General features: G+C 43.7%; 1 protein-coding gene across 1 annotated transcript in view; it reads right to left on the bottom strand.

Annotated features, from left to right (window-relative positions):
- The window catches only part of JAK2 (Janus kinase 2), a 327,031-nt gene extending 313,538 nt beyond the window's left edge, over positions 1-13,493 (bottom strand). The window contains exon 1 of the mRNA XM_044272134.1: positions 13,472-13,493. The gene's annotated coding sequence lies outside the window, so the exon portion shown is untranslated. The remainder of the gene's footprint in view (positions 1-13,471) is intronic.
- Positions 13,494-22,862: the final 9,369 nt, after the last annotated feature.

The raw sequence follows: 22,862 nt of genomic DNA, 5'->3' as shown, positions 1-22,862 counted from the left end.
CCCCCCCCCCCCCCCCCCCCACACACACACACACCGCATTTTGTTATACAGCAGCACATACCTGTCACATCCAGTGCCTCCAGGTGACATCTCCTCTGATGAAGATCTTCTCTGTCATCATCTTCTCCATTTGGCCCGTACAACTTCTTTCTGCCATGTCTCGTCTCTGCAGAGTGTGACACACAGACATCTTAACTTCCTCACTTTTCTATCATACCCCAACCTGGAGTCCCCACAGTGTTATCCTGCTGCTCGCTGTGCTCCCTAATACCCCCAAATACTAGTTTGTGCCCCCATAGTGCTTCTCATAGTCCCATCAATAGTAATTCCCTTCTAGAATGCCCTCATTAGTAATACTGCCACCTACAGTGCCCCCAACCATGATAACGCTCCCCAAGAGTGCCCCTATTAGTAGAAGAGCCCTCCAGTATTAATAATACCTTCACAGACTCCTCAGTAGTAATAAGGCCCCTATTAAGGCGGATCTATAAGTCACTCCTATAGAGCCCCCAGTAGTAATAAGAACGCCTATAATGTCTGATGGATTTATAATACCCCTACAGTGCCCCCAGCATTTATACTGCCCCTACTGTTATAATGCTCACACTGAAGTACCCCCAGTATTTATAATGCCCCCTGTAGTTATATTCCTCCCTGCACCATACAATTCCATGTAAATAACATCACACCATCTCTCCTGCCCCCCCCCAAATACAGTCTTATGTAAATAACATCACTTCCCTCCCTTCAGCTCCTCCACCACAGAGTCCCATGTAAATAATATCACACCATCTTTCCAGACCCTTCCAATATACAGTCCCATGTAAATAACATATCTCTTTCCCAGCCACCTCCAACATGCAATCCCGTGTAAACATCGCCCCCTCAACATTCAGTCCCATGTAAATAACATCATTCCCCCTCACCAGACACCTTTAAAATACAGTACCATGTAAATAACATCACCCCCTCAATATTCAGTCCCATGTAAATAACATAACTCCCTACCTCAGACCCCTGTAACATTCAGTCCCATGTAAATAACATCACTGCCTCCCCCAGCCCACTCCAACATACAGTCCCATGTAAATAACATAATCCCCTCCCACACCCACCATCAACATACTGTCCCATGTAAATAACATCACCCTGCCTCAGCCTCCTCCAACATTCAGTCCCATGTAAGTAACATCACTCCCTCCTACAGCCACCATCAACATACAGTTCCCTGTAAATAACATCCATCCCTCCCCCAGACCCCTCCAACATACAGTCCTATGTAAATAACATCACTCCCTCCTACAGCCAACATCAACATACAGTCCCATGTAAATAACAGCCCCAGCCTCCTCCAACACTCAGTTCCATATAAATAACATCCCTCCCTTCAGCCCTAACATACAGTCCCAGTTAAATAACCACAACTCCCAGCATTGCTCTGCCTCTCCCTCCACCTACCTCTCCTCATGTACAGAGATCACCACAGCTTCTTCTTCTCTTTACTGCTGTCCTCTCCTGCACTGGTCACATGATGGTGACAATATAATTATAGCAAAGACAGGTGCACTCTGCGGTCTTACTAAACCCTCAAACTGATGTTAAAATGAGAGATTAGCCAACATATCCTACTATGGAGGACATGTCTGAACCCGAGCACCGTGCCAAGGTTTCTCAAGTAGCTTGAGTCCTAAAACTCACCTACCTAAGCCGTATGGGCAATACCAGGGTCCAGTGGTGAAATTACAGGAGCGTGAGGTCCGACTCACAGACAACTCACCAGTTACCTCCAGCATGTAACCATGCTTGCAATGGGAGGAGGGAGGAGTCTGCGAGTCCCACTCAAGACTGGCTGGTATGGCCCAGGCCTCACAGGTGCACCTAAATGTAGCCTGTGGATGGAAAACAGGCTCATTTAAATTGGAGTTTATACACAGGCATCTCTATGTACAAACAAACTGAAAAAAATGGCGTAGTGTTAAACATGTAAATAACATCACCCAGCGTGAGCATGATCACTGGCTTGCGTTCTCCAGCGCCTGAAGCCAGTGATTACACTCACTCTAAAGATGAGAAGCGACGGCCAGCGCGAGCGCGATGGAACTGAACGGCGCATGCGCAGTCTGCAAAACGAAGGCGGTGAGTGAGGGAGCCAGAGTCGGGATCGCGCTGCAACAGGCAGCGTACGGCGCATGCGCGAGAAGAGCGCGGTCTCGACATCACAACAAGATGTCCATCACAATGTAGAGAGGAGGGGTAAGGGGCGGGCTTATCGTGCCTTGAAGCAAGGAGTCCGCTGCCCCCTTGACTTCAAGCCTGACTTGGAGAAGGAGCCAACAGACATTAAAACTGCGATTTTAACAAATATGAGGAGACAGAATAAGGAAAGAATATCATGATCAGCAACACACTGGGGTATACTGTAAGGTACTGTGGTTGGTTTAACCACTTAAGGACCACAGGTTTATACCCCCCTAGTGACCAGGCCCTTTTTTACAAATCGGAACTCCACAACTTTAGCGGTTTATTGCTCGGTCATGATGCAACTTACCACCCAAATGAATTTTACCTCCTTTTCTTCTCACTAATAGAGCTTTCATTTGGTGGTATTTCATTGCTGCTGACATTTTTACTTTTTTTTGTTATTAATCGAAATTTTTTTAAAAACGACATCCATATATAAATTTTTTCTCAAAATGTATTGTTCTACATGTCTTTGATAAAAAAAAATGTTTGGGTAAAAAAAAAAAAATGGTTTGGGTAAAAGCTATAGCGTTTACAAACTATGGTACAAAAATGTGAATTTCCACTTTTTGAAGCAGCTCTGACTCTCTGAGCACCTATCATGTTTCCTGAGGTTCTACAATGCCCAGACAGTAGAAAACCCCCACAAATGACCCCATTCCGGAAAGTACACACCCTAAGGTATTCGCTGATGGGCAAAGTGAGTTCTATTTTTTATTTTTTGTCACAATTAGCGGAAAATGATGATTTTTATTTTTATTTTTTTTCCTTACAAAGTCTCATATTCCACTAACTTGTGACAAGAAATAAAAACTTCCATGAACTCACTATGCCCATCACAAAATACCTTGGGGGGGTCTTCTTTCCAAAATGGGGTCACTTGTGGGGTAGTTATACTGCCCTGGCATTTTAGGGGCCCAGATGCGTGAGAAGTAGTTTGAAATCAAAATCTGTAAAAAATGACCTGTGAAATCCTAAAGGTGCTCTTTGGAATGTGGGCCCCTTTGCCCACCTAGGCTGCAAAAAAGTGTCACACATCTGATATCGCTGTACTCAGGAGAAGTTGGGCAAGGTGTTTTGGGGTGTCATTTTACATATACCCATGCTGGGTGAGAGAAATATCTCGGTCAAATGCCAACTTTGTATAAAAAAATTGGAAAAGTTGTCTTTTGACGAGATATTTATCTCACCCAGCATGGGTATATGTAAAATGACACCCCAAAACACATTCCCCAACTTCTCCTGAGTACGGCGATACCAGATGTGTGACACTTTTTTGCAGCCTAGGTGAGCAAATGGGCCCACATTCCAAAGAGCACCTTTAGGATTTCACCGGCCATTTTTTACAGATTTTGATTTCAAACTACTTACCACACATTTGGGCCCCTAGAATGCCAGGGCAGTATAACTACGCCACAAGTGACCCCATTTTGGAAAGAAGACACCCTAAGGCAGTGATGGCGAACCTTTTACGGACCGAGTGCCCAAACTGCAACATAAACCCACTTATTTATCGCAAAGTGCCAACACGTCAATTTACCTTGAATACTACAGTCCAATATAGTATATCTTCCATGCACTTTATCATTTATCTACAATTATCTGCCTACATTCAGTGCACTGCCTGTGCTGTTCATGGTGTGCCCTGCGCTAAAGACTGATAGGAGAAGTCTAATGCATATTGGTACAACATAGACGTTTTCCAGGGTGTGGGTGCCCACAGAGAGGGCTCTCACCATTACTGCCCTAAGGTATTTCGGGAGGGGTATGGTGAGTTTATGGAATTTTTTATTTTTTGTCACAAGTTAGTGGAATATGAGACTTTGTAAGAAAAAAAAAAAAATCATCAGTTTCCGCTAAATTGGGACAAAAAATAAAAAATTCTAGGAACTCACCATACCCCTCACGGAATACCTTGGGGTGTCTTCTTTCCAAAATGGGGTCACTTGTGGGGTAGTTATACTGCCCTGGCATTCTAGGGGCCCAAATGTGTGGTAAGTAGTTTGAAATCAAAATCTGTAAAAAATTACCTGTGAAATCCTAAAGGTGCTCTTTGGAATGTGAGCCCCTTTCCCCACCAAGGCTGCAAAAAAGTGTCACACATCTGGTATCGCCGTACTCAGAAGTTGGGGAATGTGTTTTGGGGTGTCATTTTACATATACCCATGCTGGATGAGAGAAATATCTCTGCAAAAGACAACTTTTCCAATTTTTTTTATACAAAGTTGGCATTTGACCAAAATATTTATCTCACCCAGCATGGGTATATGTAAAATGACACCTCAAAACACATTGCCCAACTTCTCCTGAGTACAGCGATACCACATGTGTGACACTTTTTTGCAGCCTAGATGCGCAAAGGGGCCCAAATTCCTTTTAGGAGGGCATTTTTTGACATTGGGATCCCAGACTTCTTCTCACGCTTTAGGGCCCCTAAAATGCCAGGGCAGTATAAATACCCCACATGTGACCCCATTTTGGAAAGAAGACACCCCAAGGTATTCAATGAGGGGCATGGCGAGTTCATAGAATTATTATTTTTTTTGGCACAAGTTAGCGGAAATTGATTTTTTTTTGTTTTTTCTCACAAAGTCTCCCTTTCCCCTAACTTGGGACATGTCAATCTTTCATGGACTCAATATGCCCCTCACGGAATACCTTGGGGTGTCTTCTTTCCGAAATGGGGTCACATGTGGGGTATTTATACTGCCCTGGCATTTTAGGGGCCCTAAAGCGTGAGAAGAAGTCTGGAATTAAAATGTCTAAAAAATGTTACGCATTTGGATTCTGTGAGGGGTATGGTAAGTTCATGTGAGATTTTATTTTTTGACACAAGTTAGTGGAATACGAGACTTTGTAAGAAAAAAAACCAAATAAAAAAAAAATATTTCCGCTAACTTGGGCCAAAAAGAATGTCTGAATGGAGCCTTACAGGGGGGTGATCAATGACAGGGGGGTGATCAGGGAGTGTATATGGGGTGATCACCCCCCTGGCACTGATCACCCCTCTGTCATTGATCACCCCCCTGAAAGGCTCCATTCAGACGTCCTTTTTTTTTTTACGGATCCACGGATACATGGATCGGATCCGCAAAACACATACGGACGTCTGAATCGAGCCTTACAGGGGGGGTGATCAATGACAGGGGGTGATCAGGGAGTGTATATGGGGTGATCACCCCCTGTCATTGATCACCCCCCTGTAAGGCTCCATTCAGACGTCCGTATGCATTTTGCGGATCCGATCCATGGATGCCTGGATCCGTAAAACACATACGGGCGTCTGAATGGAGCCTTACGGGGGGTGATCAATGACAGGGGGGTGATCAATGACAGGGGGTGATCAGGGAGTGAATATGGGTTGATCACCCCCCTGTAAGGCTCCATTCAGACGTCCGTATGTGTTTTGCGGATCCGATCCATAGATGCGTGGATCCGTAAAACACATACGGACGTCTGAATGGAGCCTTACAGGGGGGTGATCAATGACAGGGGGTGATCAGGGAGTGTATATGGGGTGATCACCCCCCTGTAAGGCTCCATTCAGACGTCCGTATGTGTTTTGCGGATCCGATCCATAGATGCGTGGATCCGTAAAACACATACGGACGTCTGAATGGAGCCTTACAGGGGGGTGATCATCCCATATAGACTCCCTGATCACCTCCCTGTAAGGCTCCATTCAGACGTCCGTATGTGTTTTGCGGATCCGATCCATGGATGCGTGGATCCGTAAAACACATACGGGCGTCTGAATGGAGCCTTACAGGGGGGTGATCAATGACAGGGGGTGATCAGGGAGTGTATATGGGGTGATCACCCCCCTGTCATTGATCACCCCCCTGTAAGGCTCCATTCAGACGTCCGTATGTGTTTTGCGGATCCGATCCATGGATGTGTGGATCCGTAAAACACATACGGACATCTGAATGGAGCCTTACAGGGGGTGATCAATGACAGGGGGGTGATCAGGGAGTCTATATGGGGTGATCAGGGGTTCATAAGGGGTTAATAAGTGACAGGGGGGGGGTAGTGTAGTGTAGTGGTGGTTGGTGCTACTTTACACAGCTACCTGTGTCCTCTGGTGGTCGATCCAAACAAAAGGGACCACCAGAGGACCAGGTAGCAGGTATATTAGATGCTGTTATCAAAACCTGTTAGGGGTTAAAAAAAATCGCATCTCCAGCCTGCCAGCGAACGATCGCCGCTGGCAGGCTGGAGATCCACTCGCTTACCTTCCATTCCTGTGAACGCGCGCGCCTGTGTGCGCGCGTTCACAGGAAATCTCGGCTCACGCGAGATTACGCCAATCGGCGTTAGTGTAGCCTAAGACAGCCGCCGCAATGACGCCTTTTGGCGTTAGCGTGGCGGCAGGTGGTTAATGTGTTTTCCAGGTGCCAGGCTCCCTTTAATGCTAGTTAATGCTATGTTCAGTAATGGATAAAGATTGGCAGTCTGACTTAAAAAAATAACATGGCAATAAAAAATATTTTTTTACAAAGTGGTTTTTACAGTAAAAGACAAGAAAAACTATACAAATGTGGTATCGTTGTAAATGTACTGACATAGAGAAAGAAGGTCCGTTTTACCTCATTGGGAACATATGACAAAACCCATAAAACTGTGGCAGAATTGCGTGTTTTTTTTTTTTTATTTCATCCCAGTTAGAATTTTTTCCAGCTCCCCACTACATCATATGCCATATTAAATGGTGCCATTAAAAAGTACAGCTTGTCTCAAAAAAAAAAAAAAAGTCCTAATACTGCTATGTGAACGAAAAAATAAAAAAAGTTATGGCTCTGGGAAAGCAGGGAGAAAAAAAACAAAAAAGAAAATCAACCTAGGGGTTAAAAGCACGTTTTAAACAAAATCTACTGGACCAAAATGATTAATTAGATTATGTATTCATAGGCAATTAAACACAGTTCAAGACATAATCCTGGCCTATATGATATTTTTTACATAGGAACCTACCGAACAAGAGGTTAGGCATATAAAACACAAATATGAAAAATTAAGAAAGTGAGCCAATATTCAATTCTGTGAGTTCCCAAGGCCAAAAATATCAGTGTTTGACTGTGAAGGTTCTCATTTATCCAGGTCATGGTATATATCTGTAAAGAATAAGTCAAGGCAACTGGACGTACTGTAGATTTCTTCAAAACGTTTCACTCGTTCTTCCAACGAGCTTTCTCAATTCTGAGTGATTGTACAAAAATTCTGGGAATAAATATGTAACTGAATCCACATCTGGTAATTATACCCAGCATTGGGTCAAAGGTGTTGATTCCATTATCCTAATTGGAGTCAGTAGGTGATAAAGACTTCCCAGAAAAAGGTGTCAAGACAGCATTGTATGTGGCAGACAATAGATGTCTAACCCCCCCACCTCTATTCAAGCTTGGCTTCTCCATTTTTACGTAGATGGCCTCCTTCACGCCTCGTTTGTACCAATCGGCCTCCTTATCCAAAACACGTACTTGACTGTCTTCAAAGGTGTGACCTGTTCCTTTTAGATGTAAGTACACGGCTGAATCTTGACCAGAGGTTTTGGCTCTTCTATGCTGCGCCATACGATAATGTAGTTGTTGTTTTGTTTCACCGATATACAGTTCTGAGCATTCCTCATTGCACTGGACTGCGTACACAATGTTGTCCATCTTGTCTTTAGGCGTTGGGTCTTTGGGGTGAACCAGTTGTTGCCTCAGTGTGTTGCTGGGTTTAAAGCAAACAGGAATGTGATGTTTATTAAAAATCCTTTTGAGTTTCTCAGACACCCCAGCTACATATGGGATAACCATATTCTTGCGTCTGTCATGCTTCTCGCCCTCACTGGTAGTCTTGGTGGTCTTTCTTCTCCTTCCTTCTGTTCCTTCACCTTGGCCTCTGTGCTGGTGGGGATTTTTTCTGCCCGGTGGTGTAGAGTCTGGATGACTCCCAGTTTGTGGTCTAGAGGATGGTGGGAATCAAATAGCAGGTACTGGTCTGTGTGTGTTGGTTTTCGATAGACCTCTATTCCCAGCTTCCTTCCCTCTATTTTAATAAACATCACATTCCTGTTTGCTTTAAACCCAGCAACACACTGAGGCAACAACTGGTTCACCCCAAAGACCCAACGCCTAAACACAAGATGGACAACATTGTGTACGCAGTCCAGTACAATGAGAATGCTCAGAACTGTATATCGGTGAAACAAAACAACAACTACATCAGCGTGTGGCGCAGCATAGAAGAGCTAAAACCTCTGGTCAAGATTCAGCCGTGTACTTACATCTAAAAGGAACAGGTCACACCTTTGAAGACAGTCAAGTACGTGTTTTGGATAAGGAGGCCGATTGGTACAAACGAGGCGTGAAGGAGGCCGTCTACGTAAAAATGGAGAAGCCAAGCTTGAATAGAGGTGGGGGGGGGGGGGGGTTGGACATCTATTGTCTGCCACATACAATGCTGTCTTGACACCTTTTTCTGGGAAGTCTTTATCACCTACTGACTCCAATTAGGATAATGGAATCAACACCTTTGACCCAATGCTGGGTATAATTACCAGATGTGGATTCAGTTACATATTTATTCCCAGAATTTTTGTACAATCACTCAGAATTGAGAAAGCTCGTGGGAAGAACGAGTGAAACGTTTTCAAGAAATCTACAGTACGTCCAGTTGCCTTGATTTATTCTTTACAGATATATCAGTGTTTGAGACCAGAGAAGCAGCTGAGTTCACAATCCCAATCTGAGTTCCCCATACGCCAGAATTCTGGCTTTATAAAGTCACAAAATAGGGCTTTGCGTCTTTTTGGACTTATTTGCTCAAGAATTTAGAGACAATTTGCATTTTTACACAACGCATTGCAGCTTTGAAAAATGGGTGGGGAAGTGTGTGTGGTTAGGCTGTCGAGCTGGTTTAAGTCAAATTCATCAACTGCAAAGTTTTAAAAATTTGCTTAACATTTCTTAAACATCATGTCATGTGACGTTTGATAAGTTTAGTGCAAATTACTGTGATACAGACTCCTATAAAAACTGACCTTAAAAACATGGACAAGATCATGAGAGCTGGAGGTTGTACATGCCAGTCACCTTTACCCATAATGTTTAATAAATTGGGTTGTACAGAGTACAAGCCGTACTCTGGCATGCATCATCCTCTTGGAGTACAGTAAGGGCTAAACAGGTGTTTTGATGGACGGATGTCTCACATGTATATATTTCAGTTCATAAGTTTATAAGTCACAGCTGTCATTTTCTGCTACGAAACCCAGACAAGATGCCAACTGCTGTTTCATTCTGTTCCTGGCAACATGACCACAGTATACAGTATTCAAAGACATTGCTGTGTGCTGCTTCCTCCTTCCAGAGGGAAATTTTGTGACGTCACTGTTACCCATGTGTAGTGTAATGGATCTGACTAGTAGAAAAAAAAAGTCGAGTACTAGTACTCTAGCAATAAAAGTTTGTAAACTCTATGTACACCTATAATCTCCTTTTCACACCATTAAATGGGGCTTCTGTTGAATTTTTTTTTTTTTAACAAGTTCCCATAGCATGGGCTCTAAAACAGAAGATTCATACTTACTTGCTCCATGCCGCTCCGGTGGTCAGCGCTGCCTCCATCTTCCGGTCCCGGCACGGTTTACATCTGGCTGACTAAGGGCATTTTCACATGCGCTGTTCCATCCAATGACTGGTTTCAGCAGTGAGGTGGTCACCAACAGCATGTTACCCCCGAAACCCGTCATTGGCTGGTGCGGTGAATGTGACCATGCACATAGCCAGCCAGATGTAAACAGTGCCGGGACTAAGTGGCTTTGCGAGGGGGTGCGGCGGGTGCGGGCCGCACCGGGTGACACCAATCTGATGGGGTGAGTCACCCGCTGGACCCGGTGGCGAATTATATTAGGGGCATTCGAGTCGGTAGCCCCGGGCTCCAGACCGAGTTCATACTGGAGGAGATGTCCAACTTGTAATGCTTGATAAATGTTCCTGGCGATGATCAAGTAGCTGCACTGCAAACCTGGTCAAAAGTAACATTGGCTAGCTCTACCCACAATGTAGAAGAAGCACTCTATTGTAGACCTTGATAGTAGATGGTCTTCTAGCAGCCGATAGAATCTGGATCACATCTTCTGAGATGCCTAATCTCTTAAGCGAACACCTGTCAGCTTCCAGGCTGTCAGATGGAACATTTCCGGGTTCGGGTGAAAGAAACTCTCTTGTTCGAGCATGTCTGAACGGACTGGAATCTCCCAGAAGACTCCTCTCGATAGGCTCAGAGCCAGAGGAAACCAGGACCAGCCAGGCCAGAATGGAAGAATTGCAATGATTGAAGCCTGATCTTCCATTACTTTTAACAGAGCTCTCATTATCAAGTGTAGAGCTGGAAAAACATAGACCTTCAGTTGGTTCCATGAGAGGGACAGACTGTCCAGATGTAACGGATGGTCCTCCCTGAATAGTGAACAGAACCTGCACGTCTTCCTGTTTAACCTGGCTGCCATAGCATCCATTTCTGGGAACCCTAAGTGATTCACCACTTGCAGGAATAGATCATGATGTAGACTCCATTCTGAGAGCTGAAGGGGATTTCTGCTGAGCCAATCTACTTTTTGATTGGATGACCCTTTTTATGTGGACTGCTCTGACCTCCTGAATCCACTTCTCTGCCCAAGACACAACCAACTTGCATTCTCTGGCCAGCTGCAGGGATTTTGTTATCCCTTGCTTGTTTATATAAAAAATGGAAACAAGGATGTCAGATTGACCCAGCACTCTGTGCCCCTTGAGCAGCTGTTGTAAATGTTGAAGGGCAAGACGGATAGCTCTCAGCTCCCTGCAGTTGGAGGAAGAATTGTACTCTCTGCAAGACCAGTGATGTTGAGCCCAGTTATTTTGGATATGAGCTCCTCAGCCTTGATTGGAGGCATCTGTGGTCAACAGAAGACGAGGGTATAGAAGAAGGCTCCTGCCTCTGCAGATCATGTCTTCTTTGAGCCACCAATTGAGGTCCACAAGAGTAGTCAAGGAAATGGTCATCAGATTGCCGAGGCCCAATTGAGACCTGTTCCACTGGCTCAAGATGTCTGACTGGAGACTTCTGATATGAGATCTGGCCCTCGGGACCACAGTCAACGTCAAGGTTATCCGACCCAGAACTGTCATGTCTGAATAGGGACACAGCGGGCGGCAAGAAGAGACCTTACATCCCTTAGGAAAAGATGAATCCTTTGAGAAGACAATTGGAGGGTCATTGCCTTGATAATTAATTCTAGGAAGCTGCATGTTGTGGATGGACACAGGTGAGACTTCTGGGTATTCAGAAGGAACCCATGCTATTGAAGGAAATCGACTGCCTTAACAATCTGATGACGAAGAATCCCTTCTGAAGGTGCTTTCAGAAGCCAGTCGTCCAGATAGGGAATGACATACATCCCCTCATCCTTAGGGCTGCTGCGATAATCACTGACAGTTTCATAAAAACTCTCGGGGCACTGGATAGCCTAAAAGGGAGACCGGTGAACTGTTAGTGGTGAATGGTTCTCCCGTAAAAGATTGCTATTCGCAGAAAATGTCTGTGTGACTTCAGAATTGGCACATGGAGATAGGTAGCTAAATAAAAAATCTACCAATTTCCCCCCGCTCCAACTATGTCCAGCAATTGAGATCTTTGTCAAATTAGTAAGTGAGGAATTGATGGAATTAAATAATCAGGGAAGGAAAAAAGAAGACACCTTAAGTAAAAAAAGAAGCATTAGATATGTTGAGAAATATGAAAGGAGTGTTGATCAAACAAGCGGATAAAGGGGGTAATGTGGTGATTTGGCCAGAAGAAATGTATATATGACAAGCTTATAAAATATTGAAAGATAAAAAATGCTATCGGAAGTTGGATTCTAACCCTCTATTTATATTTCCGAAAAAATTAAGTGATATTCTCGATGAAGCTGAAGAAGAGGGTATTATTCCATATAAAACTAAGACCCTTTTGATGATTCCATCTCCAAGAATTCCAACGTTCTATATGACCCCGAAAGTACATAAGAATACAAAAGACCCCCCAGGTAGGCCGATTACAGCAGGCAACGGCGGACTGTGTGAAAAAATTGGTCAGTTTATTGACCACCATTTGAAGTCCCTTGTAAATGTATTGCCATCATTTATGCAGGATACCACAGCGGCATTGAATAGATTGACGAACATGCAAGTGGAAGAAAATATGATCCTAGTAACAGCAGATGTGGAAGCTCTATATTCTAATATCAAACATGAAGATGGATTGAAAGCAGTTGCAGAATCTTTGAAAGGTAATAATATGGAAGTTGGATTCAATGAACTGATTCTAGTTCTGCTGGAATTCATATTGGATCATAACTTCTTTTTGTTTAAAGACTAATTCTTCCTACAAACACAAGGTGTGGCGATGGGGGCTATTTGTGCCCCATCATACGCAAATCAATTTTTAGCGGCCTGGGAAAGAAAAATATTTATGGATGAACAATAAATAAATTGGTACCGCACAATTGGATGCGCTTTATTGGTGATATATTCTTCCTATGGGAGGGCATGCAGGAGGAGTTAAAAAATCTCATTAAAGATTTAAACAACAATGATCAAAATATTTTTCTAACGTTTCAGATAGGAAAGGAGGTCACCTTCCTAGATCTAAAAATACATATAGGAGAAAATGGGAGACTGGAAACAGATGTATACAGAAAAGAAACTGCGGTGAATGCCCTATTACACGCAGAATCTTCACAACTGAAAACCACAATTGATGGGATACCCACCGGACAATTTGCTAGAATAAAGAGGATCTGTTCGAATGAAGGTAAGTATAAAGAACAGAGAAAAAACATGATGGAAAGATTTAAAGCTAGGGGCTACAGTAATAGACAAATTAAAAAAGGAATAGCAAAGACCGGGAAGAAAACCTGAGAACAACTGCTATGTCCAAACTTAATGAAGACTGAGGAGACATTGTTTAATACTAGATTTTTGACAGAATATAACAATCAATGGTGGCAAATTAAAGGAATCCTACAGAAGCATTGGAATGTCTTACAAACAGACGTGATCTTGAAAAAATGTATCTCTGAAAAACCCTTGGTGACAGCAAAAAGAGCCAAAAACTTTAAAGATTTACTAGTGCACAGCCATTATGTACAGAAATTAGAGGGAAGATAAGAGGAATCAGATTTTAACATTTGTCTTTTTTGATTAATTGTAGAACTTACTTGTGATCAAGTCTGTTGTGAGTTGATGGTTGAGCCTTTAATCCAATGAGGGGAAGTCTATAAGAAGGGTGAGAGAGAAAAAACATATGAAGAATTTGAAAAATCAATCAAGAACCATCTGAGAAAAGATAATATGAACTATGTCCTAGTCACTGGGGATAATGAGTGGTTAGATATCACTTAATGAGATTTGAGGATATGTATTGATGATATTAACATGGCATCACATTTGGGTATATTTAAACGTTCTTAAAAAAAAATGTATACATGGAAGGTAATGGGTTCTCGCGAGATGGTATTAATATTAATGGTTTTAAATTGATGGTAAGATGGGAAATTGGGACTACAATGTTATTATATTGTACACCAAGATTTGCACCGAGCACTTTATATTTACTTGTATAATATTTCTTTACAATCATGGCTTATATATTTGATTTATTTTATAGGATTTACTGCACATTTTTGCACATGGCACTTTACCTATCCATGCAATATGGGATCGGAGTGCCGGCAACACCAGTGTGTAGGGTTAGCTGTGTCCGGGCCCGTGCGGCACGGATTTGTAATAAGTTATACTATGTTAATATAGGATTATGTATCTTATGTGTTGATGTACCTTACTAGATGTTCCAGATATCTATAGGACATTATGGTATTGATATTAACATCATATGTATTTATGAATAGTTGATTGATGATATGTATTATATATATTCTTGATATCCTCGTAAATCATAGGATCTTGAGGCTAGGGAATATCGGGGAAAAGAATGTGATAGAATATAGTACATTTTAGACTCCTTCATAGACATAGGATAGCTACCGTTCGACTCCAGTGCGCATCACGGGTCTGGGGTGGGCGGACTTGCGCCATCCCGTCACTAGTGTTCCCTGTGATGTCAGACGTAGTGCTGCCCTTGCTGGGATGACGCTGACGGAAGGGCGGAAGTCCCTTATCAGCCATACCCATGAACTATCGCGATGCGCCGAGAATGGAGCAGGCATGATGCAGATCCCGTGAGTGCTAGGAAACGAATCATTGGCCATAGGATAGTTAAAAAGACCTCCAATTACACACTGTAGCCACTCCTCCTGAAGAAGCAAAACGCAAAATGCACGTAGAGGGGCACGCCAGGTAGCAACCGCCAACCCTGTTTGACACATACCTGCGGCATCGGGTAAGAGATACCATAGTTTTAGAGATACCATATTCCTTGGACACAGTGTATGTATGTTTCGTCATTGATTTATATGAATCTGCTGTGGTCCTCTCTTCGTATTTGGAATGTGTGGATATCAGCTAATTTGCTATGTAGTTTGTGATTCATAGGATGCATGCCAGGGTAGCATTATGTGTGGCTGTTAGGACTATATGTGAGAAGATCAACATGGACGCGTAGGTAGTCACGCTCTCTATATAGTAGTCCACGTCATATTTTATATGCAGTCTCACAGGATATTTAGTAGCTGTGGCTTCTGGCACTTTATGTTGTTTCCATTGTCTGTATATGTGTATGTATGTTTTTTATGTGAATTTAATACATTTTGATATATTGGGTATTTTGGTACTTGAGTTGATTACATGGAGATAAGTGTCTCTGAGGTCGATTGTGGCCATGAAGTCCCCTTTTTAAAGTAGAGCAATGACCAAGGAGATTGTCTCCTTTTCTTGACTACGAATTTGTTCAGAAAGGTGAGATCTATAACCAAATGCCACTTGTTTTCTTTCTTTGGAACAGCAAAGACTCTGGAGTACACACCGTGACCCCGTTGATGAAGGGGGACTCTTTCCACAGAGCCTTTGTGTAGACATTAGAGAACTAGAGAACTAGATATTCTTTTGTTTCCATGGGGAAAAAGAAAAACAGTTGGGGGAATCCGCAGGAGCTCGAGAGTGAGACCTTTCTGGATGGTGGACAGGGCCCAAGCATCCGAGGTGGTGTTTTGCCAGGCTGGAAAGAAAACGAGATAGCCTCGCACCCACACTTGACTGAATGACACTGGCATCAAAGGCCCTCTGAGAAAGACTTTTTCTAAGCGGACGAAGGGCCATCTCTTCTAGGATTGGTCCCACAATGTTTATAAAAAAAACTTAAACACCAAAAGCAAGACACACATATAATATAATAACATATTTTATTACAAGAATTTCACAATACACATAAAGCAAATATAAAAATTAGCAGCAATGTTAGAGGTGTTATTACACTAGATGTTCCCACTAAATCCACAGGGTCAAAAATGACACAAGAGGGACATATGTCGTCCCAAATTACTGGTTTGTGACAAAATATGTCCCTCTTGTGTCATTTTTAACCCCGTGGATTCAAGTGGGAACATCTAGTGTAATAACAACTCTAACATTGCTGCTAGTTTTTATATTTGCTTTATGTGTATTGTGAAATTCTTGTAATAAAATGTTATTATATTATGTGTGTGTCTTGCTTTTGGTGTTTATTGATTTAGTGTCACACATATCCAATCATTATTAATTGTTTATTTGTATTGGAGTTATCAAAAAAACCTATTGCCACCATTGCGTCTAGGAAAGCTTCTATATTGCCTTCGGAAAGGTCTGAATCTAGGTCTCTTTCTTTGCTGAGGAAATATAACCCCTTTCTTCTCTAAAATTTGGTCCCCCCATCCTGGAGTTCTTTAGAGAGCTTAGAAAGCCATATTCTCAAGGCTCGGGCTACAGGAATAGTCGCCAAGGCGGCCTTACAGGACAAGGCTGCCGCCGAGTAAACTCTCTTTAGGGATGCTTCTGCCCGTCTGTCCATAGCATCCCTGAGGAGAGATGATTCCTCAGAGGGAAACATGGATCTTTTAGAAAGCTTTGCCACAGGGAGAACCTAGGGGGGAGACTCCAAATCAGCAGTAGCTTCGGGGTCCAAATTATACATGGATTTTAAATCTGGAGCCTGAATCAGTTTTTTTCTCAGGCTTGCTCCAATCAGATAGCATAAAGTCCTTGAGTAAGGGCTGATCTGGTAGATAATGATGAGGCAATTTTGGAAAATAATATAGTGCTTCCTTTCTTGGAACGTTTTCGCCAACTGATTCTCCCTCTACCATTCTCTTGACTTTCATAATAAGAGAGGAAGATTTTTATTTTGGCAGAAGATAAAAACGTTCTGGGTCCCCCCTAACACTGGAACTGGGTTCTAAATCCAGCTCTCCTTCAGAACGGACCTGATTATTTGACTCATTTGTAGACATCATTGGTGGTATGGGGGAGCCTCGTCTAGGATGTTTGCTGGAGCAGTGATTAGATTTAAACTCTTCAAAAACCTCTGAAATCTGATTTTGGAACCAGCCTAAAAACTGATGCGTTCTAGGGCCAAAGAAAGCTTCCTCCGAAGTAGAGCACGGATCACAGATGTCTGCAGGGTGGTCGTCTGAAAGAGGTTGGGAGCACTGCAGACACATCCTGTGTCTCTCTTTCCTCCTCCTTTTGGCTGATTCTCTGGAAGATCACATCTAAAATAAAAACACATGGAGCTGAGAAAAAGCCCCTCTCACCTGCTGTACCAGCTGAACTCCACTACCTGGCTGGACGCCAAACGACGGACGCCATGGCAGCATTATATGACGAGGACCCCACCCCCTAGCCAGGAACCTGCGCACAGCCGATTACACCAGGGAGGAGAAACAAAGATGGCGTGCGCGCCTCCTTAACCTACGGCGCATACACCCTGAAACCTGAGAAGCGGCTCCAGCTGGAAAACTTACGTTTTTGCCAAACAAAAAATAAAAGGAAAAAAACAGCAGGGTCCCCCTTAGGTAATGGACAGAGCAACCCCTGCCCTACCTGGCCGCCAAACAAAAAAAATGGGGGTGGGCTGAGCCTAGGAAATCCTAGGTATGCCACATTTAACCTTCCACTATACTAGAGGAGACAGAAGAAAAAAAACACAAGTGCGGGTTGTCCTATTGTGGTTCTTATATTATCCACCTTGGGACGGTTCTGTTTAATTAGAATATTGTTGTCTTTTTTTCTTCTGTACTAGTAGGGAGAAAGTAGGATTAACCCTTTAGTGTGCTGCTGAGGGACAATTTGGAATGAAGCAACCATTGTAATTTTATGTGGATTTAGATGTTATTGTGCCTTTGCTCGGCCCACTTATAATCTGATATCTCTTTTTCTGAAGACACGTCGCTGTCATAGGATTGTACTTGCACATACAGTGACGCCTCGGCATTTATGTGAAAACATATGTCACTAACGAGAAGATGAGAATAATGAAATCATAATTAAAATCATGCTTCTAAAAATGATAGTTAATTACATGAAATTATATTGTCATGGTTTCCATAAAAAACTCAATATACAGGTAGAACAATAAATTAGTAGAGTGTCTGTGAAATGCAAAAGTCCAGGAGAAATTAAACACATCTGTTATAATAATAAAGAATACTCAAGGTCAGGAAGTCGATAGTCGTGGCCCAGTGTATTGTGACTCAGAGGTGTCTATAAATATAATTATTGCGCTGAGTGTACCTATATTGTAGTTATTATAAAACATAACTTTTATTTTGTCGATATTTAGAATATAATGACACTTGTATTAAAACAATGCTTGTGTTGCACTGCTTTCTTAGAGGAGTGTCAGGCGTGACAAAGAGATTCCGATTTTTTCAGGCAGCGGTTTTTAGGACAGGGGTAGCTTTTAAACAAATATTCAGGTGGGTTGCTCTGCCTAAGTTCTATCCCTACATATACTAGTCGTGATGAGTGGGGAGAACCCTAACTGGCTGTATTCCGGGCACCCGCCCTTATAAGGGCGACTCACAACCGCTGGAACCTCGGATCTATCACTGTTTCACCCTGACAACTGGATTCCCTCTAAACTGTCCGACGCGTTTCACCATTGGGAGCAGTGGTTCTTCAGGGACAAGGAAAAAACAACAACAGTGGCGGGGCGCCTAGTGCAGTGGCAGCGCTCCCGCACGCCTATCAAGGCAGTGGCAACTAGTAAGTGTAAATGTGTCTCTTTTTTATGGCGTCTCAGCTCCTCCCATTTAATTGGTTAACCTATGGGTCCTTTGCTGAGCGTCGTGTTTGTGCCAGCCCCCACAATCACGTCATACCTCCTGGGTGCGAGCGCACGCTGATTGGGCTTCTCAGTGCTTACTTACCCTGTCAGCGGCGCTCCGCCCGAAACCGGAAGTGACGTTGGTGGGTGGCGGCTAGGTTACTATGGGGATCTAGTACCTCGTCCCTGGCAGGTCCTGGAAGCTAACATGTAAAGAAATACCATTCATGCGTCAAAAGACACTAGTTTTGAGCTGGACAATCCTTTCTTAAGGTTTTAGATAATCTATAGGACATAGGCGCAATGCTCATTGCCAGATCGCACCCAGGCACAAATAGATCACAGAGGAATAATAGTTTTTGGGCTTGTAGCTTCAAAGGTCCTTGCAGGTCACAGTTTGATTGATCCATGCCAGGTTTAAGGTCCTTGCAGATCATAGGTATATCTCTTTTGGTATTTAAAAAAAAAAAGACTATTTATTACTAGTGTTGATCACGAATATTCGAATTGCAAATTTTTATCGCGAATATCGGCACTTCGAGAATTCGCAAATATTTCGAATATCGCAAAATATATTCGTAATTGCGAATATTAGTTTTTGCGAAAATTTGTATGTGAATTTTATGTGAATTTTCGCAATCAAGAAAATAATGCTTGAAGATCATGAATTCGTGAATATATGATGAATATTCGCCCAAATATTCGCGAAATATCGCGAATTCGAATATTGCTCCTGCCGCTCATCACTATTTATTACCAGATTTCACAATAGATCATAGGTATATCTCTTTTGATATTTTTAACCTATTTATTACCAGATTTCACAGTATAGTAAGAAATCGCATGTTTTAATAGAGACTTTGCAATTTTCCTTTTTGAGGGAATATGTATAGTGGGCTATTCTGGATCCCAGTTGAATTGATATTATCAACAGGCAACACAAAATAAAGAAAAGACCCTATGTTCCTAGCATATAATCCATCTCACCCGTCATTTTGATATTATGACAATGGAATTATATGAAATAAATTCATTCAGTCCTTTGGGTGCCACAGAGTTTAATTTGTAGGTCCATTTTGTTTCTGCCTGTAAGATCAGCTTGTCCCAGTCACCACCTCTCCTGGGTTTAGGGACATGTTGAAGACCCATAAATTTCAAGCAATTGGTATTGCCTCCATGGTACTGCACAACGTGGCGAGCTACTGATGTATCTTTTTCGTTTAATATATCATTTACATGGTCCCTTACTCGTCTCCTAAACTCACGTTTTGTCTTGCCCACATAATCTAGTGGGCAAGTACATTGGGCTAGATACACTACTCCTGTGGTGAGACAGTTTATAAAATGTTTTGTATAGAATTCTTTCTTATTAGATGAGCATGTGAATGCTTTCGCTTTTTTAATATGGCTGCACGCTGTGCAGCTGCCACATTTAAAAGCACCCGTAGGCTTTCTGGAGAGCCAATTGCCTGACTTTTCTGGTGGTTGGAAATGGCTGTTCACTAGTCTGTCTCTTAGACTGCGCCCCTTTCTAAAGGTGATCTGTGGGTAGGATGCTAACACCTTGTCTAGATCTGGGTCCGCTTTTAGAATGTCCCAGTGTCTAGAGAGCACACTTTTAATTTCCCGGTGTCCGCTGTCAAAAGTACCAATTATTCGAATTTTGTTCTGGTCTGTGGGTGCACCTGATCTCAGTTTTTTTAGGGATGAGGAGTTGATCCCGGTTTTCACTGCATGCTGTTTCGAAGGCTGTGCGAAGAATTTTGTAAAGGGGGAATATTAATCACCAATATTATGCGAATATCGATAATTAATATTCCTAAATAGGAAAAGCCGTCTAGTGAAGACTCCGCCTATTTATGCCTTTATATAATAATAACAACAATACTTTCGCTATACTTTACACTAATCACTATACTAACTGCATGCGCCTTACTCACTACCGCTAACAAGTATACACTACACAAAGGGTACAAATATAACGGTATTTAATACACCAAGCACGCAATACAGTAATTACACAACACTAAATACACAATCCTAAACTACACTACACATTCCCAATTCCACCCATCAACTAACTATACAATTCACACATACAAGTATATGAACCCACCCCACCTGACTATTCACTGTCCCTACGGGGTATGACGAAGGGTTAAAAGGATTTGTTTGCAGAGCAGAGGCATGCTCTACAGAGGATTTGTTTGCAGAGCAGAAGAATGCTCTACAGAGGCAGGCAGGACAGGGGAACAGGGCACGGACATCAGGGGTACAAAGTGTCCGGGGGGGGACCAGGGCAGAGATACCAGGTAATGCCTGGCAGGGAAAGAGTTAATCAGGGGAGAGCAGGCACACAGGGCAGGGGTAACCCAGGGGTTAAATATGGATCCCAGGGGTGTCATAGGGGTTACCAGGGGTAGGTGGTACAGGGATCGTTGGTGGGATAGGGGAATATGGGTTAATAGGGGGTGATACTTATGCTCGCGTCCAGGGGGGGGTCGCTCCTGAGCGCCGATTGCGCTCCTCTTCAGAGGGGCCGGTCGGGGTCCTTCAGGAGGGGGGTTCGGACACGGCCTGAGCGCAGGATGCGCTCTCCACTCCAGGTCAGCGGGGGTGGGTGCGGCTGGGTCCGGTCAGTGGCGTTTGTCCTGAGCGCCGATGCGCTCACCAGGTGAGGGGGGCCCGATCCTAACTACTCGGAGGGCGAGACGCGCTCCTCCACGTGGGGGCCCAGACCCTAACTGCCTTCCTTGAGTGCTGGGCCGCCGGATATTTAAACCCGGCCGCCCGCACTCCCGCGCTGCGCCGCCCACCAGGGTGCGCGCGCGCGCCCCCATCATCCACGTGGGCCGGCGCAGTGATATGACGTCACTGCGCCGGCCCGCACATCGGGGACGCGCTGCAGACAGGCGGGAGATCCTTTGATCTCCCGCCTGTAGCTCTCGGCATTCCGGACATTGCAATGGTAATTGCGATGCCGGAATGCACATAATAGAGGGAGCGGAGGTGTCTCCTCTCTCTCAATTATGTTTAATTATCTCCAGCAGGGCTGCAGATAATTAGAACAAAAGGATTCAAATTCATTAGAATTTGAATCCTTTTGAGGTCACCAGAATGACCGGACCTTATCCGGTCATCCTGGCACCTTTACGCAGAATACATCAATGTGAATGCTTGGGCCACATTCACATTGATGCATCTGGGTCCATGTAGGGGGGGGTTTATATATATATATATATATATATATATATATATATATTATACATGTGTATGGATGCTTGGGGCACATCCATACACATGTATACATTAATCATACATCAGGGGGCACATAGGTTATGAAGGGGGCACAGCCCCCATACTATAAGAGGGCACAGATATAAGGGGGCACAAGCCCCTACATACTATAAGGGGGCACAAGCCCCTACATATATCTCACAGGGGCCACTTGTATCCCACAGGGGCCACCATGAGCCCCTGGGGATCACCATGGGCAGACGTGAGCAGATGCTGGGCACATCTGCGCACATCATCCCATGGTGCGTTGGTTGATGTATGCATATATACCATACATGCCCGCACGTGTTTGCGGGCATGCATGGATATACCTGCATACGTCTCAACCCTTCCTCAACAATCCCCCTGTTGTTGGACTATATAATACAACAATATATTGGGGGAACGGGTTGAGATATTTGCCCCCCCTCAACCCCATCCTTGGTGGAAGTTCAGGAAGAACTGTAGTGCACACTGATCTTTAGGTACTTAGACATCCCTAATCCAGCTTCCTCCGACCTGCCCTTCACCGTAACCTACTCCTCCGTCCACAGGATACACAGTCATCTTCTTGACATTCTCTCGGTTAACTGGCCTTTCTTTATCAGTCTCTTGGTGTTGGCCACCCCCACTTTGGAGTGACCACACCCCCACAGTCTCTTGGTAATTTTGCCGATCTTCAGGTATGGCCCGTCTCCAAGGAATCTGGAGCGGGTTCACCCTCGCAGTCTTTAACTGGCCTTTCTTTCGCAGTCTTTTAGTGTCGGCCACCCCCACTTTGGAGTGGCCACACCCCACAGTCTCTCGGTCGTTCTGCCGATCTTCAGGTATGGCCCGCCTCCAAGGCACCTGGAGCGGGTTCACCCTCACAGTCTCAGTCCCAACTTTCTTCAGTCCAATATCCGTTTCCATCTTGAAGGGTGCGGTTCTCCCGTGGACAGATTAATAGGTCTTTACAAGGCAGGTCAGACTCTTAAGCGGCGATGTCACAGTACCTAAATTCTACTGCGGAGAACACCTCCGCCACACTACACCTCCAGCCCTTCCCTTAAGAACCTCACCGTTCCAGGGTTCAA

Source organism: Bufo gargarizans, chromosome 1 (genome assembly GCF_014858855.1).
Source record: "Bufo gargarizans isolate SCDJY-AF-19 chromosome 1, ASM1485885v1, whole genome shotgun sequence".
Taxonomy (NCBI): domain Eukaryota; kingdom Metazoa; phylum Chordata; class Amphibia; order Anura; family Bufonidae; genus Bufo; species Bufo gargarizans.
Note: the sequence above shows the minus strand (reverse complement) of the source record. Positions and strands in the feature narration are given on the sequence as shown.